The following is a 27,830-nucleotide window of genomic DNA, read 5'->3' on the forward strand; positions in this document are numbered from 1 at the left end:
CCTTTCCTACTATCCCTAAAAGAAAAGCTTCAGGTTTTTTCACAAAAGTATATCTTAACATTTTTTTCAACTCGTTATATATCAATTCCCAAAAGCTTCTCACCTTCTTACATTCCCACCATTGATGAAAGAACGTCCCTTCTTTTTCTTTGCATTTCCAACATTTGTTATCAACCTTATACATCTTTGCTAATTTTACAGGTGTCATATACCATCTATAAAACATTTTCATCACATTCTTTTTCAGTAACGTACAAGCCGTGAATCTTATGTTCTCTTTCCACAATTTTTCCCATTCTTCGAATTGAATGTTGTGCCCCACATCCCTTGCCCACTGTATCATTACCGATTTAACCTCTTCATCCTTAGTATACCATTCCAACAATATCTTATACATTTTTGACAGAATTTTATACTCATTATTTATTATGTCTTTTTGGAAAGTTGATTCTTTTTCAACATATCCTTTATCCTTCAAATCTTTTTTGAATATTTCATTTACTTGGAAATAGTGCAGCCACTAATAGTGCAGGGTATTTTTTATTTTTATTTTAAAAAGGAAATTGTATGAGTTGGAGCTAATAATATCAATGAGATCGAGCAGGCATGGGAGGGGGATGTGAAGACCCACCCTTCATAGCTGTCAACTTTTCCCTTTTCTTGCAAGGAATCCTATTCGGAATAAGGGAATTTCCCTTAAAAAAAGGGGAACGTTGACAGCTATGCCACCCTTTCCTCTGCTGCAGTCCTGAGGAACACAAGTCTTTGCTTTGGGGAAACCTTCTGTTAGCAGTGTCTTTTGTTATGGGGTCCCAAGTATGCAAATCATATTAGTTGTTCTACATTTCAAGTTTTTTCCAGATTGCAAGCTGATAGCAGAAAGCTGGGAATCAATTATGTATATTGATGGTGCTATATAAGTAATAAAGGTAAATGTAAAGGGACCCCTGACCATTAGGTCCAGTTGTGACCGACTCTGGGGTTGCAGCGCTCACCTCGCTTTATTGGCTGAGGGAGCTGGCGTACAGCTTCCAGGTCATGTGGCCAGCATGACTAAGCTGCTTCTGGCGAACCAGAGCAGCACACGGAAACGCCGTTTACCTTCCCGCTGGAGCGGTACCTATTTATCTCCTTGAATTTGATGTGCTTTCGAACTGCTAGGTTGGCAGGAGCAGGGCCCAAGCAATGGGAGCTCACCCCGTCGCGGGGATTCGAACTGCCGACCTTCTGATTGGCAAGTCCTAGGCTCTGTGGTTTAACCCACAGCACCACCCGCCTCCCACCACTATAAGTAATAGTGCATAGCAACAAGTAGAAGAATTGTGTGTGTGGTTTTTTGGAGGGTGGGGGTGGGGGAGTAGAACTTTTAATTTCAGCAGTCACCAGGTGGAAGAGCTCAAATCAACCTCTCTTGGTTTCTCAAATGTTTGGCAGGTGTGAAACTGGGGATTCAAGCCCTCCCTGCATTGCCTTTTCTCTGAGCTCCAGATGAAGCGGAGACTTTGCAGACAAGAGCACCTAAGGAGGGAGAGCGGCAGCAGGAGGAGTTGGCGTTCAGCTGCAGAGCTTCAAGTCTTCCCATCCATAGGTGGCCAAGCACCAGCATTTTAAAGGTCTCCATCTCCCTTTCCTGCCTTTAGACACTAAGGTATGTCTCTTTTGCCGTAGGAATTTAGGTGGCGCTTGGCTGTGTGGTCTCTGCCTCGGTATTGACGCCTCTTGCCTTCCTCTGCTTCTTAATTCCAAGCACTTAATTCTTGGCTTGCTCATATTCTGCTTCTGCTGCCCTTCTCTTCCATGTGCCAGCTTGTTCCTCCCACTCTCCAAACCAGCCCTTAGCACTGTGTGCTTTCAATATGTTCCCATGCCCTGTCCTACAGCCAGCGGTTTCATGGTAACAAAGATGGTTGCATTTCTAAACGGTAGGTTGAGGCTAGAGAAGGATACGGGCTGGCTGAGTGGCAGATTCAGTACATACTTTCCCTGCAGAAGATCTCAGGTTCAGTCTCCAGCCTCTGCAGGTAAAGTTGAAAAAGTCCTCTGCCCATAGCTGTCAACTTACATATTTGAAAATAAGGGACCAGCAGCCTCGAAAATAAGGGATCAGCAGCCAAAATAAGGGATTTTCCAAGCACAGGTATGTTCAACTTCTGAGCCCCTCCAAGCCAAAGGCAGAAAGCCCAGCCAGCAGCCAAACGAAGCCTCAAGTGGTGGTTCCCACAGCGCAGCAACCCGGCAAAGGGGATGCAGCAAGGAAAACCACTGTCACCTCTCCGCTGGGGAGCGCTGAGCAAAGGCGAGTCCCCAGGCAACGTGGCTGATTTGATCGGCACAAGGCATGCAAGCTCCACCCCCCAGTCGTTCTTAGACTGGCTGGGAGGGAGGGAGAGGAGCTGCTTCCTTTGAAACCCAGGAAATTTAAGGGACATCATCAATAAGGGACAGCAGCGGGACACAGCGCTGGGATAAGGGACTTTCCTGCCAAATAAGGGACGGTTGACAGCTATGCCTCTGCCCCCAAACCTGGAGAACTTCTGCCTGTCAGTGTAGATAGCACTATGCTAGTTGAACCTGTGGCACAGCTTTTTATATTATTAATTTGTGTCTTTCTGCTTTCAAGCATCTGAAGCTCAAATGGCCTGTTCCAATAACAACAGAAATAATTCAAGAAGTAGCTTTATCTAGCATGGGTAAAGCAAAATTCCTTTTAGTTCTTGCAAAGAACTCCAGTCATTTAGGGTGCTGAGTGCTGCAAGGGTTTGGGAGTACAAAGCAGTTGCAAACAAAGCAGTTTCCATCCCCTGATCCTAGCCAGAATTCCTGGCTAGCTTGATTTATTCCTGCTTGTTCAATCAATCAATATTTCCTTAATGCACAGAAAGAAAATTGCCTAACAGGCTGCTCCATCCCAGGCGTTGTACTCGACTTGTAAGGTAGAGCCTGCCCAGGGAAAAAGAATTAAAGAGGTGGATTGACTATATGCAGATATGGAAGCTGAGGCTTGTATTGGCCTCTTAGCATCAAGCTTTCAGCAGTTTCCAAGGTTCTTGGTACACAGCAAAGCCAGCCAGCTGTTGACCTGAGGACCAGACTGGATGCAGGACTTGGAGACCAGCATCTGCTGAGGCCCATCTTTTGTAGGATGGTCCATTTGCAGTCCCTAGAGCCCCTCAGGCTGCCCATCTCCTTTCTTACCTGACTTCCCTGAGCATTTAACCAGAATTAAGAGGAAATAACTGGTGCAGCCACCTGTACCCAGCTTGCCATGTTGTTCAGGGTGGATTGGGTCACAAACAAAAAGGTATTTGCTGCCAGGTGTGATAAGGTGAGCTCACTCAGTGAGGGGGTCCAAGGAGGGCATCTTGCCCCAACCCCCTGCTCCCAAGAACTGGCGTCACATATAAAGCTAGGAAGGGGAGATCTTGTAGCATCGAAAGGAAAAGTGTGCAGAACTTTATCTCCTCCCATGTTTGTTGCACCAGTCACTTTTGTCAATACCTGGCTCTAGTCTCCTGCACATTCTTCTTTCTGCTGCTTAAAGACCTGCCCATCCCCTTTTCTGGCTCCACTGCTTTGTGTGGAATAATAATAATAATAATAATAATTAATAATAATAATTTATTTATTTATACCCCGCCCATCTGGCTGGGCTTCCCCAGCCACTCTGGGCTGCTTCCAATAGAATATTAAAATACAATAGTCTATTAAACATTAAAAGCTTCCCTAAACAGGGCTGCCTTCAGATGTTTTCTAAAAGTCTGGCAGTTGTTTTTCTCTTTGACATCTGGTGGGAGGGTGTTCCACAGGGCGGGTGCCACTACCGAGAAGGCCCCTCTGCCTGGTTCCCTGTAACTTGGCTTCTCGCAGTGAGGGAACCGCCAGAAGGCCCTCGGAGCTGGACCTCAGTGTCCAGGCAGAATGACACTGGAAGTGTTTACCGAGCATGGAAACCGCCTCCAACCATTTCATAACTGGGAGTGGCAGTGAGTCTCTCCAGGTCGAGGTTACTGGTTGTTTTTTTTTTGTTTTTTTTGGAGGTGCGTTCTATGATATGCTATTGGCACGATAATAGTGGTGGATCTAAACTAGACTGTCCGCACATCATTCCAGTTTATTAGTTGTTCTGCGATGCTTCTCTAAAGTTAGTGCATTACTGCCATATGAAAAGTTGCAGGGTTTCAGCAGAGAGTTAGGGGACGTGCAGCAAGTGGAAGTGAAGCAGTGTGTCTCTACTCTGAAACTTAAGCGATATTGAAAGCAGGATCATTAATTAAGGCTAAAACAACAAAACAATACCCCCCCTCCCACTAACACATTTAAAAGGCTTAGAATATTAATAGGCCAAAGGCCTGGTTGAAGAGGACATGCACCAATTAGAAGTGTGTTTCTACCCTGAAAGCACCCTGCAATACTGAAAATGGAATCATGTATAACTGCCCCAATACCACCTTGAGCAAAGATTGCAATGAATTCTTAATAAAAAGGACACAAGGAGGAACTCTGTGTTGGGGACTGCTGTATGAGCCCAAAGCAATTGTTTGGGAGAGGGGCTTCCCGTGGTAACTGAGTTTCCTTTTTAAATGCAGTTTTATTTTTTTATCCCCCCCCCCCAGTTTAAACCTTGAAATTGCCGGCAGACTCAGTGGCTTTTAAACTAGAAAAAGAAAAGGAAGGAAGCCTTGCCTCCCCAAGCACAAATCAGTGTGTCAAACAGTCTGGGCTGCTTTTGCCCTAATTCTTGCTTTGCCTTAAATGCTTAGAATGAGGTGGCTGCATAAGTAAGGCTCCATTCATGTCTATATTTTCCTTATAATTTGCTTAGGATTCTTTCGATTGCAATTGACACATAAGTATAGAGGTGAAAGCCCGACCCATAATCTCTTATTAATTCTTATTAATCGTTTGCATCAGCAGGGCTTCTGTGTTTCAGCTGCAGGCACCAAAAGCATACTTTCCTGAGCATGTAATAGTACCCTTTGGGTCTGCCTTTTCTCCTGCCCTCTATCCTCCATTTCCCCCCCACTTTTCAGATGATTCCTTGGAATGTTGGAACAGTGATGGTAACAGCCTCAGGGGCAGAGCTAGCAGCAGGAGCTGCCATTAGCCACAAGCGGAAGCCATAATTTTTCATATTAATGCATGGCTCATTTTGGACGGAAGTAGCAGGGAGATGCTAGGTAACCTGTAGCAGGGTAAAGGTAAAAAGGTAAAGGGACCCCTGACCATTAGGTCCCAGTCGTGGCCGATTCTGGGGTTGCGGTGCTCATCTCGCTTTATTGGCCGAGGGAGCCGGCGTACAGCTTCCGGGTCATGTGGCCAGCATGACTAAGCCACTTCTGGTGAACCAGAGCAGCACACGGAAACACCGTTTACCTTCCCGCTGGAGCAGGACCTATTTATCTACTTGCACTTTGACGTGCTTTCGAACTGCTAGGTTGGCAGGAGCAGGGACCGAGCAACGGGAGCTCACCCCGTCGCGGGGATTCGAACCTCTGACCTTCTGATCGGCAAGTCCTAGGCTCTGTGGTTTAACCCACAGCGCCACCGTGCTTGCAGGTATTTCAGGCAAACTCTGAAGGAGGCGACTCAGAGGGGGTTCTCTTCCAGCCTAACTCATATGTTTGCTTGCTTTCTTGCTTTACAACTTGTGTATACTGCGCGATTCTAATAAAACCTCAAAGAAGGCCAGAAAAAGAATAAAACAATCAAATTATCAGCAAAGCAACAGTTAGAAAGAAGTTTTCCAAATAAAAATAAAAATAAATTGTCAGTAAGCTAAAACCAGATTAAAACCTACGGCAACTTGTTTGAATAGACTTGCCAAAAGAAAAAAATTTTTTTTAGCAGGTGCTGAAAAAGAGCACCTGCCTAATTTCAATAGGCGAGGAGTTCCGAAGTGTGGATGTTGCTGCAGTAAATGATTGGTTTGTTGCAAGGGCTAATGGGTATTATGTGACACATATAACAGTGCCAGTTCTGTAGATCGAAGTGGTCAAGTTTGCACATACGGTCATACCTTGGAAGTCGAAGGGAATTTGTTCCGGAAGTCCACTCGACTTCCAAAACGTTCGGAAACCGGGACTTCCGGGTTAGCGCCATCGGCGAAATGGCGGAGTTCCTCCAACTGGAGGAACTGTCTCCGTGGAAACTGGGTCTACCTGCCGCGGCGAAGGTGGGGACCCGCTAGAAATCCCAGGTGGAAGAAGCCTGGGAACGTGGGGTTCGGCAGAGCACCAGGAGCGCCTCCCCTATTCGCGGGGAACCCCATTTTGGGGCTCTGGAGCGAAGGAGGGTGATTGGCGCGGTGCTGCGAACTGACTGCTATTTTCACAGAGGGAAGCCGCATTGCCATTGCCGGAGAGCGCTGACCTTTTCCTGTCGACAATTGGATTCTAAACAAGTACCCGTGAGTAGAAACGGAAAATTGGATCAAGAAATATTTTAATTTGGCACCGAAGCGGGAAGGTTCAAAACAGGAAGTCCGCCTTCCGCTTTCTGTAAATAGAATGAAGCAAAAATCTTGTAAGCTAATAGCCTGGAAAGTTGCTTTACAAAGGTCGAAATTTCCTTCATTTATAACCATTAAAACCCCCTTGGAAGCAGGAGAAAAGGGGGGGGGGAATTAAACTGTTCAAGCCTGCTGGAGAGGGAGTAAAGGAAAATAAGTTTCCACCGTCTCAAACCTGGGAACAGGGTGCCAGAGACAGAAATTATCGGAGACGTTCATTGACTGTGAATGGAACATTTTGACAGATAGCAAGAAAAAAGAGAAACAAATTGATTCCATTGCTGCCTGTTGCATTCTAAAGAAACAAAATATTTGAAAACTGAAAGTAACTTTCTTTTGTTGGACATGATTTAAAAAGATGGACACAAATAGAAATTGTATCCTCTAGAGGGAGCTTGTCAAATTGTTGCTGCAGTTTACTTGGGGATTTCACAGCTGCGAGATTAACATCATGGGACCAGACTGTGACCTTGAATAAAAATGTGTTTGGAAGAAGTCCTGGTGCTTGCTTTTTGTAAGACAAGTGCTTTGCTGGAACAGTTGCATGAGAAGGTGGATTTGATGAATGAGAAGTTGGATTTGATGACTGTTGCAACTAGTGAATGTGGACAAATAGGGAATATTGACATAGAAATTATACAGGGACCAATCCAGGAAACTGGTTCAACTGGGCAAATGCAAGGGCAGATAATAATGGAGGAAGCTACGGTGCTACCTCAAGCAACACAAATGGTGAGACCCGAGGCCCTGCAGGAGTATAAGCCGCTGTTTTGGAAGAATGAACTTGAATTAGGCCTGAAGGAATCTGGAGCTGAGGAGGATCTCAACTTTGGAGAGATTTTGAAATATGCTGTTAAAGATCTTTTGGATTATATTGATGACTGTGGGGAGTGGGACTGTGGGGAATGGGCTGGTTTGACGTGCGGAGATGGACATGAGTATGGATGGAAATTCCCCGGAGACCTACTCCCTAAGGAGAAAGGAAAGAAACTAAGAAAGAGACCAACAAAAGACAAGGAAAAGTGCAAGCATAAACAAGAAGAAAAAGATCTGCAGAAGGGGCATGGAAGAGACTTAAGAGCCTCGGATATCAGACTACCAGGTTGATGAACTAGATGGAATTGGATAATAAGGACTGACACAACCAGGAAGAAGGGACGTTGGATGAAAACTGGAAGAGTCTAGAAAGAAAATTTTTTATTTTGGGAATTAGTGTAAAATTAATGAATATTAGGGAGAATGTTGGAATGAAATTGTCTGGCTTTAGCAGAAATGATATAAGGATAAATAAGTATTAAGTTTTTAAGTTTTAAGGTATTTTACGGTATTTTATGCTAAGATAAGGTTAAGGTATTTTATGGTAAGATAAGCTTAAATAAAGTAAGGTAAATTGAACATGAGAATATGGTGAAAGATGGATAGGATGTATAGAGTTAATTAATTGGTTATAAGATAAAATATAGAAAGGATTTGCTGAAACAAAGACTGAATCAGGATACAAAAAAAGGGAGGTGTGAGGAAGTCAGGGAAATAGGCAGATGAAAGATAGGATATGGAATGACTGATTTGTTTTTAACTATTTTTATTTTTATTTTTCTGTATTTTGTATATTTTTGTCTTCTTTTTTTCTTCTTTTTTTCTTTTTTTATATTTTTGTATTTCCTCTGAAATTTTAATAAATATTATTATATAAAAAAACAAAAACGTTCGGAAACCAAGGCGCAGCTTCCGATTGGCTGCAGGAAGCTCTCCTTAACAAACTACAGTTCCCAGGGTTATTGGGGGATGACATCCATGTCTGTCTAAGTGCTATAAGAATGCTTCAGACGTATAGTGTGAATGTCGCCAGGTGGTCTATGTCTGGCATTAGGCAACGAGGCCAAAATCAAAGGACCAGAAGGGGACTCAAAGGAGCATTCACAACGGCTGAGAATTTTTTCCTCAAAAATAGGTCGCAGCTTTGCTGTGCAAGGTAGAAAGGCTAATGCAGAACTGAGATAAGGTATGGAAAGTTCGGGGAATTATCTGAAGCAAAATACAAATATAGTGGTACCTCGGGTTACAGACGCTTCAGGTTACAGACTCCACTAACCCAGAAATAGTACCTCAGGTTAAGAACTTTGCTTCAGGATGAGAACAGAAATAGAGTGGCGGTGGCGCGGTGGCAGCTAGAGTCCACATTAGTTAAAGTGGTACCTCAGGTTAAGAACGGTTTCAGGTTAAGAACGGACCTCCGGAACGAATTAAGTTCTTAACCTGAGGTACCACTGTACCAAGCGCTGTTTTGGTGTGTTGGTGTCCTGGCTTGTTGCTCTTTTGAGCATACTTCAGGATTAATTGTTTGAATAAGACTTTGAGAGATAGAGAGAGAAAGGCTGCAATATTGTTATTCTGAAAAAACGAGAAAGATTTTATCATGCAAGGTCCTATTTGCTGCATTGTAATAGTGCTGCAACATTATAAGGGGGCATTTGGATCCTGCCTCGTTCTCCTGCTACATTGAATGGGAGGAATGTTTGAGCAGGAAACTTCAGAAACTCTCTGGCTCCCAATACCTTAACTCCTCTTCTGTAGCAGAGTAAGCACAGTCTGCCTTAGAGCGGGATTCTGACTAGCTACTTGCCCTGTTAACCAAACTTCTCTTTCTCAAAGAAAGTGCAGGCTTTCTCAGAGCAGTGCAGGCTTTCTTTGATTTCACAGAAGCTGCCAACGTTCGCCAAGAAAAGCTGACTCTGCATTTTAACACTTCCAGCAGTACTTCTGTGTTTTATACTTACTTCAGGCTTTGCATTTGTCGCTCTGCTGCAACAGTTACCCGAAAAAGAAGGGAAGGAAGAAGCAACCTTGCTAGCCTGGCGCTATTCTAAGACGGGAATTGCCAGGCTATTGGCCATGAGCCATGTGTGCTTGCCAAGAAGCCTTTATGTGACTCCAGGGCCATTCTCATGGCTGCTGGTTCCTCAGAATGGCCCTAAAGCAAATATAATTGTTTGCCATGGCTTTGGAAGAGAGATGGCTGCTGAAAATACATATGAACATATAAAGATGCCCTAGGGCAGCAGTTCTCAATATGTGGGTCACCAGATGTTGTTGGACTACAACTCCCATCATCCCTGAGCTCTGGCCTTGCTAGCTAGGGGTGATGGGAGTTGTAGTTCAACAACATCTGGGGACCCACAGGTTGAGAAAGGCTGCCCTAGGGTGTCTCATACTATTGTTACATCTACCTCAGCGTTGTATACCGGGATAGGGATGCGGGTGGCGCTGTGGTCTTAACCACTGAGCCTTTTGGGCTTGCAGATCAGAAGGTTGGTGGTTTGGATCCCTGTGATGGGGTGAGCTCCCATTGCTCTGTCCCAGCTCCTGCCAACCTAGCAGTTCGAAAGCATATCAGTACAGTTAGATAAATAGGTACCGCTGTGGTGGGAAGATAACCAGCGTTTCCGTGCGTTCTGGTTTCCATCACAGTGTTCCGTTGTGCCAGAAGCAGTTTAGTCATGCTGGCCACATGGCCTGGAAAGCTGTCTGTGGACAAACACCGGCTCCATTGGCCTGAAAGAGGAGATGAGCACCGCAACCCCATAGTTGCCTTTGACTGGACCCATCCAGGGGTCCTTTACCTTTACTTTTTGTATGCAGGAGTAAGAAATTGAGTGGGGGGCATTCAGATAAGTGAACAACCACACCCCTGCTTGATTCTGGCCACTTTGCCATGGCACCTGTTGAAACTACCACTTGTCAGGTTTCAATGTTTGCTCGGAAGACGTAATGACAGGGACAGGATTTTTTATGGTGGTGGGGAGGTGTAGTGGCTTTAGGGGTTGCTTGTGCGTAAGTTACCGCCGCTCTGGGCTAGGTTGCCTGGTTAAACCGTTTCTCGCTGGACAGCCATCCACTCCGTGGCTGTTCAGTCGCTGGCAGAATCCGTCAGTGGGCGTTTCTTGAACCTCTTCCAGCAAAGAAGTTCTTTGACGCCAAGTCGCCGCCTACTTTCCCTGCACGGAAGTCTTCTGCGCAGGGTGGGTGTGGGCAGCGGAGGACCTGTGCTCTCCTCGCTGGTCTCCTGCGAAGAGTCCTGGAGCCTCCTCTCTGCTTCCCCCATCGGCCCCCCTCTATCCCTGGTGTTGCGCTGATTTTCTTCCCCAGCCGGAGACCTGCCTCTCTCCCTGCTTGGCCCCTCTCCAGCATCGCTGTGGAGCCTCGCCTCCTCCGCTAGTTCCGATGGCAGTTCCCTGACAGGAGGGTAATAAGCCTTCTGATTCCCTATCCTTAAATATTTGGTCTGACCAGCAGCAGCTCTCCAGAGTCTCAAAGTTTTGCAGACTTATCTGCCTGTCTCTCACCCTACATGTTTACATTGCTTAGTGGGATCCAAACTGCAAGAGAAAGGTCATCCCATCCCACCCCACTGATCATCCTTTCTAGGAGAAGTTAGCTTACATTTGGAAAATTAGGCACTTAAGAGCTGGTTCACACATGCACATATATCACTCAATTTCTCCTTCCACTTGACAAGCCCTGAAGATCTATATTCTGCAGTGCCTCTTGAGCAATGTGATGCAAATTCTTATGCGCACCGTTACAATGTGTTTTAATGGTTCAACACTGTTTCAACTCTGAATGCAGACTTATTATTTTGCTGTTTTATACCTGGCAGATGAATGGTAAGAACTGGCTCCATCGAAAAGCCTTTCCTTTGAGGCAGGCCTGAGGAACGTCCAGCCCAAGGGACTAATTCAGCCTGGCCCAGGTCCCAGTTTGGCCTGCAAGGCTGTTTCCTCCGAACAATGTCATAAGCAACATCTGGTGTGGGGCAGTTAAAGGTGTGGTGGACAGTTAGAGGTGTAGGGGTTCAGGGTCACTGAGGGGGCGGGGTCAAAGACCCATTGCCGTTTCTCCAGCAAGGGTCACTGTTGACAGCTTCTGTTGACAACCTCCTAATCAGCATGAGAGCTATTTAGCTGTTGGAGCTAATCAGAGTGAAAAGAGGTGAGTCGGTCACTGAGGATTGGCTACTAGGTGTTGGGAGATCCTACACACGAGTAGAAATCTGATAGAGACACATGCCTGACTGGCATGTTCTCTCCCTCCTGGTCAGTCAGGAGATTCAAAAGCTTTCTCCAGCCCGAACATCACAGCGACTGATACCAAGAGGCATGACCACACTTTAGGATAAGCAGAGTATAGGCAGTCAGCGTTCAGACTCAGTAGCACAGCTTTTGGCTAAACTACGCTTATTTACATATACAGTGGTACCTCGGGTTACATACGCTTCAGGTTACAGACTCTGCTAACCCAGAAATAGTACCTCGGGTTAAGAACTTTGCTTCAGGTTGAGAACAGAAATTGTGCTCCGGTGGCATGGCAGCAGCAGCAGGAGGCCCCATTAGCTAAAGTGGTGCTTCAGGTTAAGAACAGTTTCAGGTTAAGAACGGACCTCTGGAACGAATTAAGTACTTAACCCGAGGTACCACTGTACACACTCGGAGCATCATAACTCAGCTCCTTCCTCTTTAGCATCAGACAGCAAAGAGAAAAAACAAAAGGACAAATGTCCTACATCACGGAAACACAGTAATAAAAAGATCCTGCCTCCATCACTTCCCACAATGTGGAATGAAAACATACACCGTCATGTGATAAAAAGAATCCCATGACTGCAACATGGGGAATGAATCCTAACACTAGGGACACTCTAGAGAAGGCATGCAGGAAGAACATGGAGGATGAGTTCTTTTGTATGCTGCAAAGCTACAGCATTTAGGAACAGTGAAAACAGCAGTTTATTCAGTTAACAGAACTTGCCCACCATTCTCTTGTATGTATAATGGAACTTCAAAAATAAATAAATTACAACTTAAATTACTCTGAAAAGTGATATTGGAGCACTCCAAATAATATGCCCATGCGCAGAAAATAGATCTAGCTGAAGGAAAACGCATGGAGATCTGCATTGTTTGTTGCAATGTCTCCCCAATGATTCTTACTGATTCTTATTATAAGTTTATTGTATAATATTAAAAGGTTCTATCATCTTAGATGGGTATGTGGTTGTGAGGGGGCGGGACTGTGACTGTCTGGAAGGGACCATGCAGTTCTAAAGTGCTGCTGTCAGTGCACAATTTGGGAGCCTTGAAGTGCCCTCCTGATTATTCATTGGCAAGAGAGGCTTTGCTGTCAGCGCATATCAGCTGATAGGCAGTGACATCTAGTGTGTTGACTTCCCATGGGGATCTCTGTTGCTGATCCGTGCTCTTTATAGCATAGCTTGCTGCACTATGAAAGAAAAATTGGTCACCAGATGTCATGATAATATCAGGTCATGTGGCCTGCTGGGGTGGGGATCCAGGATTTGGCCTTCCGGCCTGATCCCATTTCTCCACTCCTGATTTGAGGTGAAAGAAAGGTATCCCAAGATCTATCATGGACTGTTCACAAATACATGCAAATCCTTGATGCTGTAGTCTTCTAGCGATGAGCATGCATGTGTGTACTAGCCCCAATACATTTGCTTAATTCATTTAATTATAATGGTGGTGACTCCAGCCTCTGAAAATAAAATTTCACCAAAATAAAACAGCAAAATAAGTGGTCTGCATTCGGAGTTGAAACAGTGTCGAACAATTAAAACATATTGTAACGGTGCACATAAGAATTTGCATCACATTGCTCACAAGGCACTGCAGAATATAAGTTTTCAGGGCTTGTCAAAAGACAGGAAGAGATGTGGCTTTACAGAAATTATACTACAGCCGCAGAGCCACCACCAAGAAGTCTTGTCACTGTTGCCTGCTGATTGACAGGCCAGAAGGCAGGGCCTATGATGCCAACCTTTGGGTTCAGGTAGATTCATATCCTTCAGAAAACCTGGCCCTAGATCATATGGGACTTTAGAGTAGGTGTGAGGAACCTTTGGTCCTCTGAATGTTGCTAAACTACAGCTCCCATCAACCCAGCAAGCATGGTGAATGGCAAGGGATGATGGGAGTTGAAGTTCAGCAACATTGGGGGTGGGGCAGAGGTTCTTCAAACCTGTTTTAGAGGTTAACACCAGTGCTTCAAGTAGAGCAGCCATCACACAGGTACCACAATGGGAATTAATTTCAGTTATTAGTGTCACTCTTGAAAACTAAAGGCACCACAGAACTGCCAGATTAAATTAAATTTATTGAGGTTCCCACCCCAATAATGTCAGATCATGGAAAGAGAAAATAGTGTACAGATGAATAATGTTCATAATTACCTGCTGGTGTCTGGCGTGGTTATATGTACATATAATTTGAGAAATAGGCTGTTCCTTATCTTGAAGGCACAATAAGATTCTGTAGACATTTTCTGTTGACATCAATGGAAACATAAGCAGGCCCCAGGCTCTGTTATTATAAAAACTTGTAATTAACCAGTAACATTTTAAAAACAAATGGAGATGAGGGTGATTTCCTTTGGATAACCTTCAAATCCGCAATGCATTGATAAATATAAAAATCATTCTGCAGACTTGATTCTCATTGAAACAGCTGATGACATTTTGTAGACTGCCAGAGGTTGTTGGGCCTTCCAAATAAGACCTTAGGATACCTTTGTTCGAAATGACGCCAATCTATAATGAAACAAATAAGCGGTCAAGACAGGACACAGTCTGGAAACAATGTTCTCTACTTGTTTTTTTTAAAAAGGCAACAATGACAAAGAACTCACCTGATTCTACAGCTGCTTTAGCATTGTTGTTGTTGTTTAGTCATTTAGTTGTGTCCGACTCTTCGTGACCCCGTGGACCAGAGCACACCAGGCACTCCTGTCTTCCACTGCCTCCCGCAGTTTGGTAAAACTCATGCTAGTAGCTTTGAGAACACTATCCAACCATCTCGTCCTCTGCTGTCCCCTTCTCCTTGTGCCCTCAATCTTTCCCAACATCAGGGTCTTTTCCAGGGAGACTTCTCTTCTCATGAGGTGGCCAAAGTATTGGAGCCTCAGCTTCAGGATCTGTCCTTCAAGTGAGCACTCAGGGCTGATTTCCTTCAGAATGGATAGGTTTGATCTTCTTGCAGTCCATGGGACTCTCAAGAGTCTCCTCCAGCACCATAATTCAAAAGCATCAATTCTTCGACGATCTGCCTTCTTTATGGTCCAGCTCTCGCTTCCATACATCACTACTGGGAAAACCATAGCTTTTACTATATGGACCTTTGTTGGCAAGGTGATGTCTCTACTTTTTAAGATGCTGTCTAGGTCATATGAAAGGGCAAATAGTTCACATGCTGCAGGGTGCCCAGCCCTGTTTCACTCATTTACTAAATTTCTTACACTTACACTGTTCTCTTCCTCTAGCCTGGATTTCCCAATCCATCTCTCCTTCCTGTAAACTTCAGTAGGCTGAGTTTTAGCCCTCGAGCTGGGCCACATGTCTTCAGAGTGATCTTACATTTTGGATTCTGATTTGCTCTGTGAGTTATTCAGGATGGCATGCCACACTTATGTACTTCTCATACACTATTTATGCATGTAAGAACTCCTCGCAGTGAACATCAACTTTAATCGAATTCATGAAGAGCTATCCCAGGACGCTCTGCTCTGAATTCTAAAGTGGACTTGATCGTTCTCTCTCTGGCTGGTAATGATACTCAGCGAAAATGAAGTATTATTAGAAAATCAGGTAACTGCCTTAACTGGTCATCCACTACGTTTAGGAAGGATAACATTCAGTTCATGCTAGAAAAGCTGAAAAGTCCACCACCTGAAGCTTGTAATATTGTCATGACAGGGAAATTGCTTCACTTAGCACATAAACCCGGAAACCAGGTGTTGTCTCTGCACACAACAATTTGTGTATATAATCAATGCTTAATTATTTGAAAAAAAGTGGCAGTGGAGGTTGTCACCTTCTTCAAGTCACCTTCCGATATCACCCTACTTTCATGCCTAAAACATGGTCTGGCCGTTGGGAACGCGCGTTATATGTGGGTTTCACATTTTGGGTTGGAAGTAAACTATGGTTTGCAAGAACTATAGCTTGTACAATTCAGATATAGCAAACTATGTTTAACACCTATCATTAATGGTGTTAGACCATGTGAAGGGAGAGGAAAAGGCTGGGATGCACACCTAAAGCATCTTCCAAGTGGTCAAGCCATGGTTGAGTTACGATCTCTGAACTGAGCCATAGAAGCCCTCCTCCCTAATCTCTGGTGTGTACACCATTTGTGGTCACACCTTGGTGAGGGAAAAGTACTTTGGACATGGCCCAGGATACTTTCTTACATCCTAGGGTTGTGCCAGATGGGCTGGGTATGTATGTATGTATAAATTAAATTATTATTATTAAAACAGGTTGGGTGGCAGAACAGTGAGGAGAGCTGGCATGAATTAAGCCTTGCACAGAGTAAGATGATTGGAAATGCACCTTTTAAAAACAAACATTTATTAAATAAGTTCAATACTGCTGATACATATAGCAATGTGTGTGTTGGACTTGGACTGGGGAGACCTGGGTTCCAATGAAGCTCACTAGGTGGCTGATTGAAAAGCCCGCTAAAATGCCTCAAATAAATAAAATTGCCCGCTGAAATATATTTGTGAGAACAGTTTAATGGGGCCTGGTCTTTACAACAGTGTTTTCTTTAGCTTGCAGACAGCCAAAGCTTCAGAATCATAGGGTATTGCTTGATAGAAGTGAACTGCTGTGATGCCACAGAAACCCTCATAGCTTACTGAATCAGCCTGTTGGGTGTCTGCTCAGATTTCCTGAAATATACTCAGAGTCCTGTAGTGATTTCATGCTCTTTATTGCAGCTTGTAAAACAGCGATTTAATTGCCCCCCAAACCTCAGGCTTTTATATACATTATTTACACAATGAGTCCATCTGATTGGCTGACTCTGCTTCCCTCCTGGAGCCTGATTGGTCTTTTCCTGCAAGCCAATCAGTTGTTGCGTTCTAGGATCCTACTTGCCTATTGTTCTAGGATCTAAGCTTAGTACATAACATTTCCCTTGGTGCTCACTTGGTGGGAGATAAAATGGGGCCAGGGGAGAAGACTAAGAGGACAGGAGGGAGACCAATATACAGTTCCATGTAGGACAGGTGTGGGGAACATTTGGCCCTCCAGATGCTGCTGAACCACAACTCCCATCAGCCCGAGAAAGTGTGGCCAAGGAAGATGGGGCAACAACACCTGGAGATTCAAGGGTTACCCACACCTGCTGCAAGGACAACTGAGATTCCAGTCTGATCTGTCAGCTGATGAGGTAAATTGCCCTGCCTGAAAGACCAGCTGCCAGGCAGGGGAAGATTTAGGAAGCTGACTGCTATAATGCCAAAGGTTGTGTTCTCTGGGACTTTCTTGGAAAACATCCAGGAGTGAGCTTGCTGGCAATGGATGGGGAGGGGGCATGCTCCAACAGCCTGTGGCAAAATTATCCCTTGTAACTTGAAAGACTCACACCTGTCTTGCATCGCGTTGTGAAGCGAGCGGAATATTCTTTGGCGATCTTTTAATATAATTAAGTTTCCCGAGTAAAATTACTTTATGTATCTTTATGGCCCCATAACTCTTCAAGTTCAGGTAATAAATAAGCCGCAATGTCTCATAAAAAAACAAAAACCCATTGTTAAATACGCGACCTTTATTATTAAAAGACTTCAAGAGACTTTCCAGTGACTGATTGCGGCCCTGAATTTTGGCCTTAAAATTATTACCTTTGGCAGATGATAATTAAAACACTCACATCCATCCAGGTGACAACTAGTGCCAACATTCCTTCAGCAACGTGATGAAGAGAAGTCATGACAATGTTCCAGATCTTTCAGGAAGCAGCAGGCCAGAAAGGACCCACTCAGCTTCCCCTCTCGCAGCCATTTTTGATGAGTCCTCCATGAGAACTTTTAACATGATTCTTATGTAATCTTTTTATTTGTGGGGTTGAAACTTGGCAAAGGGATGACTCCCCTTTCCATTGTACTACCTGTTTATGACAGCATTCCTACAAGGATTTGTTTACTTGTGGGTTTGAGTCTCCATTAAGTTGCCTTTTGAAGTTTATTTACAACCCCTAATAAACCTTACAACCACCCCCACTTCTTTGAAAGAGAAAAACCACTTGTCTATAAGTCCTGAACCACCTTGATATGCGTATATGTCAAATTGCTACCATTAGAATACCACTTATGGGTTTTAGAACCAGAATCCCCAGGAAATCTAATTGGCTTTTGTGGACAGAGAACCAAAATGCTGCTATATTTTATTTCTGCCCTGCTCTCTTCATGACCAGACTGACTCTGGTTCGTAACCTCTGTCCGACAGCCATTTTGACCTATGTATACTGCCTGGCCTGGAGAATGAGGAGGATATAGAAACCGTGTTTCTGGATGTGCCCTGTGGCTGAAAACAGTTAGTCGGCTTCCATCCAGTAAAGTGAAGTGCAGAGGGATTAATGAAAGGTAGTCGTTGCTGTTGGTTGAACGTTTGCTTTGCCTGCTTCAGCTTCCATCTTAAAAGGTTACATTTGCCAGCAAGGCTTTTAGGCCTGAGTCCTTTAGGATACAACCTACTGTGCTGAAAGCTTTCTGTTTTATGGTGCCTTTATAAAACAGTGACTCAACCAAGCTCTTTTGTCATGGAAAGGAGACAAGAAGAGCAGGCCAATGACCCATCTAGTCTAGCATCCTGTTGTCACAGTAGGTAACCAGATGCTTATGGCAAGCCCCAAAGCAGGACCTGAGAGCAACACCACTTGCAATTCCCAGCAGCTGGATGCACGTAAGTGGGTCATTGCCTGTGTAGGAGAAGGAGCTGCCATTGTGGCAGAATTGCAACAACTAAGTTGTGCTATATACAATATCTTTTTTTTCCTGAAAAATTGCGGTTTTAGTTCCATTACGCTCTTTGGGACAATGTGTAAAACCATAGATAGCAAGAGACAGCATGTAGGACACTAGCTCTGGCAAGTAAATTATGTGATAATGCAGCTTTCAAGTCTATTTGACACACAGAGATTGAAGAAAACAATCAAGCAGAGGCTAGATACTTCCTCCCCTTTTCTTGGTTGGGGTTCCTGCTTCATTCTAGCAGTTTCAGTGATCACACTTCTTTGCAAGATGGTTTGCATTTCTGCTCAGTGTTGCAGTTCAGTTGACTAAAGATTTATTTGTTGTTGCTAAAGCTCAGTGTTTCTTACAGATTGAATTTATGCAGCCATATATAAGCATATGATTGAGATCATGTTGGAAGCAGGGGCATTCAGTGTGTGACTGAGGGGCTAATTCTGCTATTGGTCTGGATGGCAGCAGACTTTGATCACTGAGACAACATTGAATAACACCCACATGGGCTATGTATATATGCCAGTACATATTTAACAATATTTTAATGAATTTATAGAGATTAGCGAGACCTATACCAATTTACGCAGTCGGTACCAAGTAAAAGACCGAGCTATAAGTCTTGCATGCTAAAAGGGGGGCTTGATTTGGGGAGAAAGACTGTCTAGTCATTTCTGCAAACCATTCTGTATGCCAAACAAAGCTAATATCTCTAAAAGCCAGACTTTTCTCTCAGCTTCTGTTCCCTCACCGGCCAAATCTCTGATGCTAGAAAGAAAGATGCTTCTGTTTCGTTCAAGACAGAAATTTAATCAAGAAAAGATGTTGTGGGGGAAAGCACTGGTAAAGCTCTGTCCCTAATAAGGACTCTCACATTCAGCTCTTCCGCAGAGATCCATCCCTCTTTAAATCCCTCTCCCCACTTCCTTTGAACTTAGAAAAATAATGATAATCCTGATGGAACAAAGGCAGTTTATGGGCAGAAGCAACCTCCACAATCAGTGGAGATGTAACTGTGTCCCTGCATCCATATCTCCAGCCAGGATGCTGGCAGTGCTCATCGAGGCCTCACAGAATGAGAGTGGTGTGTCTCTTGATGTGCACACAACATCAGTTGTTCTGTGTGACTACCATGACTGGTGTGTAGAGCTGGGTTTGGGCCAGTGTTTGGATTTTCTTTTTGAAGGATACAACAACACCTCTAAAATAAATAAGGTTTCAACCAGTCAAAACCAAGCATACTCAGAAACTGAAGGATGGATTTTATAGCCGTGGGGTGTAGGGTTTATGGTTAGGAAGTTTTGCAACATTGTGCTGAAGGCTGCCGCATTAGCACCAAGTAACAGCATCGTCTCACATTTCACCTACAATTCTGTTCCCTGTTTCCCTCGTGCACATTTCCAACACAATTTTCTCCTCCTTCAGATATATTCTGTGGCATCCTTGGGGATATAGTTCATAAAGGCAATTAGGTTTTTGTTTATGAAAGTGTGAGGGTATTTTTTGGCGGCTTTTCTCACAGAGCAAAAGGAAAGCTATTTCCACAAGTCACGTTTGATGCCAGCAGAGACACTTCACTAAATAGAATTAAGTATCATAGCTAAGGGCATTAATGTTGCAGAACAGATTATTCCATACACGAGATTTTATTTCGCACAGCAAGGTTTTGGCCTCAAAACATATTTGGAGGTGGGCTGGAATAAACTAAAAATAGACCGTAAAGAACTAATGAATATGGGCGAACTAGAGGCAGACAAGCAAGGCAGAAAATGGCAAATTAGGGCAAGGGAAATGCTCAGTGTTAGAGCACATGGTTTGCAACAAAAAGGTCTCAAATAACTTGCAAAGCTGAGCATGGGGTCTCAATACTAAGCATGGTTATTGCTAGTTAAGCTTCACTGTGTGTAAAATGCTTCCTATCTTGGTCACCATTAAAACCACCCAATGGCATAGGGCAGGTTGTGTTCCAGCCAAGAAAAGGTGGCTTGGCAAAGGTCATAGTTTGAAGGAATGACTTGAACTCAGGACCCGTCTTTTCCCATTGCTACACTGCAGTAGTTATTATATCCACATCTCATGCCGCCACGTTGAGACTCGGGCAAGGATAGCCACCATCTTAATACAGAGTCCACCACTTCTTGTCGGAGTCTGTCAAACAGCTCTTACTGTCATAAAGTTCTTCCTGATGTTTAGTTGTAATCTCCTTTCTTGTAACTTGAAGCCATTGGTTCAAGTCCTACCCTCCAAAGCAGGAGAAAACAAGATTGCTCTACCCCCCATGTGACAGCGCTTTAGATATTTGAGCTATCCCGTCTCTATCACTGAGCCATGGGCCTTCCTAGTCTGAGACTTTTTTTGTCATGCTTGTGAACTTTGAGAGGCATTTGGTCAGCTGCAGAGTGCCAGGAAAGATGGACTATGTTCTGATTTACCTTAAATGTTGGGTTCTCCCAGTTATTAGCTGATGCAGTAATTTTATGAGGGTGATTGTTATGGTGTTTCCTCCTAAATATATGTAACAAAGGCACAGGTGAGACTCCCTGGGGAGAGCGTTCCACAAATGGGGAGCCACTGCAGAAAAGGTCCATTCTTGCGTTGCCACCCTCTGGACCTCTCATGTAGGAGGTCCACAAAGAAGGGCCTCAGATGATGATCACAGCGTCCAGGTTGGTTCACGTACCTCCCATTTGGCCTCTGGGTTTGTGGCTTCAGCGACTGGGGACAATTGACACCTGGTAGCACTTTCATTATTCCCTCTGTTGAGAAGCTCAGCTAGTGATTACAGTGGTACCTCGGGTTAAGAACTTAATTTGTTCTGGAGGTCCATTCTTAACCTGAAACTGTTCTTAACCTGAGGTATCACTTTAGCTAATGGGGCCTCCTGCTGCCACCGCACGATTTCTGTTCGCATCCTGAAGCAAAGTTCTTAACTTGAGGTACTATTTCTGGGTTAGCGGAGTGTGTAACCTGAAGCGTCTGTAACCCAAGGTGTTGTTGTTTAGTCGTTTAGTCGTGTCCGACTCTTCGTGACACCATGGACCAGAGCATGCCAGGCACTCCTGTGTTCCACTGCCTCCCGCAGTTTGGTCAAACTCATGCTGGTAGCTTCGAGAACACTGTCCAACCATCTCGTCCTCTGTCGTCCCCTTCTCCTTGTGCCCTCCATCTTTCCCACCATTAGGGTCTTTGCCAGGGAGTCTTCTCATAACCCGAGAACCACTGTGGTAACCCGAGGTACCACTGTATTTAATCATAAGCAAAATGAGAGTTGATTTGAGCTGAGTTGAGTTGAGTTGAGAGACAACAATGATACACACAGGGCAAGAAATGTGTGGTACATGAAATACACAGTTGCACAAACAGTATAAAATGATGCAACAGAGCACAGATGTATCATAAAGTTCACACACACACACACACACACACTGAAATGCAGGGTAACCTCAGCATGTCAATATGTCAGGTCAGTGTTGAACACCTTACTATCAACCTTGTGCTTAGCTGAGCTTGAGGAGCAATAGAGGCTAAATATCTTACAGACTGGTTTAACTTTGGCTGGTGCCAGCCAACACTGTGGCATTGTGTTTACAGAGGAAGGATGTGTTTTTCTTTCTCTTCAAGGGCAAGCAGAGATGCTTTGTATCCAAACCCTCCTGATTGCTTTAACTTTGCTGATACATCAGTGTGGCCAAAATAGATACATCCCTTTGAGCATTTTCTTATTGCATGTCAGGACTATTGTATATGTGACATGGGAAGATGAGACAAATGACCTGTTATGCATCCAGCTAGCTCCTCTGGATCAAGAGGGGTGAGGTGCAGGGAATGTGTGAAATGAAGCAGATTAAATAGATGGTTTCTCACAGAGAAGTGCAAGGAATTACAGCCTAATGTTACTGTGAGCCAGTTTGCACATGACACTTGGCCCATTCGCCCATAAGACTAATCCATAGTTCATTTTATTTAGGAAATTTACAAAGCAGCTTAATATTTAAAGAGGAGTGTACAGCAAATGAAAACAGCATAATCACAGTAAACAGATTGCACAGCAATCAGCTATATTTGTTGCTGGTATTAACAATCCAGGAATACATAAGAAGGTGTCAAAAACACAATGTGGTTGGTGCCTGTCTTACTATCTAGAGGTAGTTCCACAAAATGGAGCTGTAACACTGAAGTCTCTACTCTGTGTGATTGTATATGGGAAGCATGTTTGCCCTAACTACGTTGTTGTTGTTTAGTCATATCCGACTCTTCGTGACCCCATGGACCAGAGCACACCAGGTACTCCTGTCTTCCACTGCCTCCCACAGTTTGGCCAAACTTATGCTGGTAGCTTCGAGAACACTGCCCAACCATCTCGTCCTCTATCGTTCCCTTCTCCTTGTGCCCTCAATCTTTCCCAACATCAGGGTCTTTTCCAGGGAGTCTTCTCTTCTCATGAGGTGTCCAAAGTATTGGAGCCTCAGCTTCACGATCTGTCCTTCCAGTGAGTACTCAGGGCTGATTTTCTTAAGAATGGATAGGTTTCCTCTTCTTGCAGTCCATGGGACTCTCAAGAGTCTCCTCCAGCACCATAATTCAAAAGCATCCATTCTTCGGCGACCAGCCTTCTTTATGGTCCAACTCTCACTTCCATACATCACTACTGGGAAAACCATAGCTTTAACTATATGGACCTTTGTTGGCCAGGTGATGTCTCTGCTTTTTAAGATGCTGTCTAGGTTTGTTTGATTATGTGAACCCAACGCCGTGACTAACCATGGTATGTTTTCTACCAACAAAGCCATGGTTTGTTCTTGGCCTATGAGCCAAGGCTTGCTTTACAGTTTGGTGCTATTTTTGAACCGCACATCTTTGCTTAATCACAGTTGTAGTTTGTTGAGCATTAGGGATGGGATCACCAAACAAAGGCATGAGGCAAGAGTAGTTGGAAAATGAACAAGGCTTTGGAGGAGTTAGCAGTGTTGTAGAAGGTGACTCGTGGTTTGTTGATCAAATTGTGTTTAAAAGAAACCATGACTTAGTGTTATGTGTGAATGCAGTCAGTTTATGTGTGGTAAGTTTCACTTGAACTTGAAAAACCTGTGCTCAAATCTGTCAAATTTCATAAAACAAAATGAATAAATAAATACTCTATTAATCTGGAAGGCAAATCTAACTGCAGTCCCCAAACGGAAGTATATCAGCAACTATTTCTATAGCAGCTGTTATCTTTTCCACACTTCTGAGTGTCCTTGTTTTTGTCAACTCTTTGCCTGAGAGACAACTGTACTATGGGCCAGCTGTCTGTTCCAGAGGTCCAGTCCTTTATAATCCAGACTGGAAACCGTGCCAAATATCTTGGCAGCTCTACAAAAATACAGCTTTTTATGTTTTGGAGAAACAATGCATTGTGAAAGCTGTCAAGTTAAGTTGCCTTGATGGAGAAGCTGGCTAGAATTTACTGAGGCGGAATTCCCTTCAATAACTAATCGTTTCAAGGTGGGGGGAATCTTTAGAACTAAAACCATAAAGTTTTGTAAGTAAACCCTCCAGGACTGGAATCACCAAATAGCCTCACTGGACAGCAATTGGCACCTCAGAGCCTACCACTGTCTGTCCAGGCCACCTATCATCACTGGTAAGCCTGTGAAGACCCACTGAAGTAGGAGTTAATGGAGGGTTCCACGAACCTCCTGATGATGCTGAAAATTCCCAGTCCTCAACTACACAGTTCTGTTGGTTCAAGAAAGGAGGTGCCAGTATTTACAGTAGCATATACGGTGAGGGGGAAAAGTATTTGATCCCCTGCTAAATTTGCCTGTTTGCCCTCTGACGAAGAAATGACCAGTCCGTAATTTTAATGGTAGGTTTATTGTAGCTGTGAGAGACAGAATAACAACAAGAAAACCCCCAGAAACCCAGAAGACAAAAGTCAGAGATTGATGTGCATTATAATGAGTGAAATAAGTATTTGATCCCTTTGATCAGTCTCTGGCTTTTGGTCTTCAGGGTCCATTAAAATTATGGACTGGTCATTTCTTCGTCAGAGGGCAAAGGGGCAAATTTAGCAGGGGATCAAATACTTTCCCCCCTCATTGTAACAGTTGTTAAGAGAGTAGGCTGTGAAAGAGGAACTGTCTAGTTCAGATCTTGCCTGTGCTGTTCAGACCTTGCTAGATGGACATGGACAAACTTTATCCAACTCCTCTTCCCTGGGAAATCTCAAAATGTGTCCTGACTTCTGCCCAGCGTACAGAGACGGAGACTCTTACATGTAAGTAAAAAAGAGATCTTTATTGAGGCAAGTAATGGTACAGGTTCGGCAGCTGAGCAAATCAGGCAAGAAGTTCTAAATGGACGGAAGCAATGAAGATATCCCAACTGCTTCCACAATCTGCCTGGCATCACTCACTCACAAGACTTGCTTGTTTTGTGGGGATGTCAGGGTTGCAACTGCACTTTCCTTCTGGGTGGATGGGCCTGCTCCCATCTGTGGAAAGCAGCACCTGGTTCTAGGTGACAATAGAAGAGTTTGGATTTGATATCCCGCTTTATCACTACCTGAAGGATTCTTTTTTATTATTATTATTAAATTTTTTATTAAATTTTCCAACATACATTTATAGTATCCAATCTAAATTTATCACATATTTTCTCTTTTAGACTTCCTTCAACCTCTCTGACAATCATCCATTATTCAAATTTTTAAATACGCATTTCCTAATTTTATATTGCATTTTATAAACCTTCACACACTTAGTTTTCATCAATACAATAGTCCTCTATCATTTACAGAACTTCTTGAAATCCCACTAGCGTTATTTGCTCATCACATACACTACCCGAAGGATTCTCAAAGCGGCCAACATTCTCCTTTCCCTTCCTCCCCCACAACAAACACTCTGTGAAGTGAGTGGGGCTGAGAGACTTCAGAGAAGTGTGACTAGCCCCAAGGTCACCCAGCAGCTGCATGTGGAGGAGCGGGGAAGCGAACCCAGTTCACCAGATTACGAGTCTACCGCTCTTAACCACTACACCACACTTGCTCTCACCCACCTCATCAGTTGCTGGTATCTCCTGTATTGACGCTACCTTATTTTAGAAATTGAGCACTGCACCACTTTCATCTGAGTATCTCCAACAATGCACAGTTTATTGTAGTCTTTCTTGGTCAGAGTAGTGGTTGCGTATGGATGACATGGACTAGGGAAGTTTGCTCTGTGGCAGCTTCTTGAGTAACTGCTAATAGAATATCAATATTACTCTTGCAGTAAAGTTGGAGTGTCATTCATTAATTGCCTAATCGTTACTCCAGGTCCTTGAACAAACAGTATCTGAGAACCAGTGTGAGAAACAAGACATCAATATCACTAAATATACATACATATATCCCATATTTAATTATAGCTGTGCACAGTAATTCCCAAGCCTTTATTTAATTCTCATTAATAACTCCCTGCACTCCGGAATGTAAATGCCAACTGTGTGTGCAAGTTTTTCAGGCTTACAGAATATATTGCAAAACAAGCCAACACATTTTATATATACCCCATGCGTGGAGTACAATGTTGGGAGCATTGCAGTACAACAGCGAACAGCCCTGTTCTGCACAAACAGCCACACCCCTTTCTTCTAGCTGTTCATGAAATCCAAAGACTGTCTCTTCTAGAGGTATACTTACACTAGTATTGAGAGGTGACGTGGCAAGCAGAAGGAAAGGAAGCACTGAAGAGGCGCTAGCAACGCATAGGAGCCTTTTGCAGTATTTTTTTAAAAGAAGGAAATGATGGACTTTAGGAAATGCGGAGACCTACTATGGCTTAGGTCCGTATAGTTAAAGCTATGGTTTTCCCAGTAGTGGTGTATGGAAGTGAGAGCTGGACCATAAAGAAGGCTGATCGCCAAAGAATTGATGCTTTTGAATTATGGTGCTGGAGGAGACTCTTGAGAGTCCCATGGACTGCAAGAAGATCAAACCTATCCATTCTTATGGAAATCAGCCTTGAGTGCTCACTTGAAGGACAGATCCTGAAGCTGAGGCTCCAATATTTTGGCCACCTCATGAGAAGAGAAGACTCCCTGGAAAAGACCCTGATGTTGGGAAAGATGGAGGGCACAATGAGAAGGGGATGACAGAGGACGAGATGGCTGGACAGTGTTCTCGAAGCTACCAGCATGAGTTTGGCCAAACTGCGGGAGGCAGTGGAAGACAGGAGTTCCTGGCGTGCTCTGGTCCATGGGGTCACAAAGAATCTGTTGTAGTGACCCTTTGTTTTACCTTCATCTGCTGTGATTGATCTTTCTTTCACGTAGTTTCATGTGAAATTCGTAGTTTAAAATGTTTTCCTTGCTTGCTTCCCTTTTAGAGCAAGCCCTCACCAGGTTGTTAACTTTCAAGGTTAATACCATGACTTAAGAGTTGAGTCCAGAAATGAATAAATAACCAATCCAATGATGAAAAATTAGTATAATACAATCAAACTACCTAGCTCTAATGACTGAATTTTGCACCACCTGAAATTTGGACACATCATCGTAATAGATTTCCTATCCCTGTGCTGGCCAGATTTATTTTGCCTCTCAAGCTTGATAATAGAACAATCTATGGCCCTTCTACTTGCTGGTTGAACATGATAAAAGACTTGATCTGGCCAGTGGCCCATCTAGTCTAGCATCCTGTTCTTACAGTGGCCACTCAGATGCCTGTGGGAAGCAGGCCCTGAACATTGCAGCACTGTGCCCTTCGCTTCTCAGGCAAGACTTCTGATCAAGACAGGCCCAATTGGTAGGCAGAATGGCATAGAGCCTCAGGTGGCAGATACAAGGTGGTGGGGGCAGGTAGCCGCCCCTTCCTCTCCTCTATTCTTCTTGAACTCCCCTGGCCGTTCCCCTTTCTCAGTATACAGACCTGTGTGTGCCACATGACCTACCCTGCATCTCTAAGTTAGCATGCCACTCTCAAACGCAGTGGCGCATGATGCATTCTCATTGTCAGTGTCAAAGCAAGATTCAGCTGCCACCCCAGTCATCTCATTTATGTGGAATGGAAAGGCATTATATTGTCCTTTCTCAAACTGGCCTTTAGACCAGGGTTTCCCAAACCTGGGTCTCCAGCTGGTTTTGGACTACAGTTCCCATCATCCTTGGCTACTGGTCCTGCTAGCTCGGGATGATGGGAGTTGTAGTCCAAAAACAGCTGGAGACTCAGTTTGGGAAATCCTGCTCTAGACAGGTAAAATGCAGCTGCTAAGAACATTTCCACACTATTTCCAGCAGACTTTTAAAAAGTTGTCCTGAGAGTACAGTGTCCATCTCATCTTAGCTCCCCTCCCCACCCCCACTGCTAGGTTAGTGTGGGATTGCAAATCGCCCAGGGTACCTGCACCTTCCCAGTGACTGTGAGATATAAACACACTGAGTGTACTTGACAGGTTTTGACAGGTTCGTTCGAAGTCTGAGAGACGGGGGCAAAGGGAGCTCAAGTGAAAACAGGCACGAGATGAGCAATACATCTTTGAAG

The 27,830-nt window shown here is 44.1% G+C and overlaps 1 protein-coding gene across 8 annotated transcripts in view; it reads left to right on the top strand.

Annotated features, from left to right (window-relative positions):
- The window catches only part of MAPK10 (mitogen-activated protein kinase 10), a 238,103-nt gene that overhangs the window by 62,689 nt on the left and 147,584 nt on the right, over positions 1-27,830 (top strand). For 6 of the 8 annotated variants that reach the window (XM_083571505.1, XM_083571512.1, XM_083571509.1 and 3 more), the window contains exon 2: positions 1,435-1,648. The exons of the other annotated variants lie outside the window; for them this stretch is intronic. The gene's annotated coding sequence lies outside the window, so the exon portion shown is untranslated. The remainder of the gene's footprint in view (positions 1-1,434; positions 1,649-27,830) is intronic. 8 annotated transcript variants of the gene reach the window in all.

The sequence above is a fragment of the Podarcis filfolensis genome (genome assembly GCF_964270895.1).
Source record: "Podarcis filfolensis genome assembly, chromosome: 9".
In the NCBI taxonomy this organism is placed as follows: Eukaryota; Metazoa; Chordata; class Lepidosauria; order Squamata; family Lacertidae; genus Podarcis; species Podarcis filfolensis.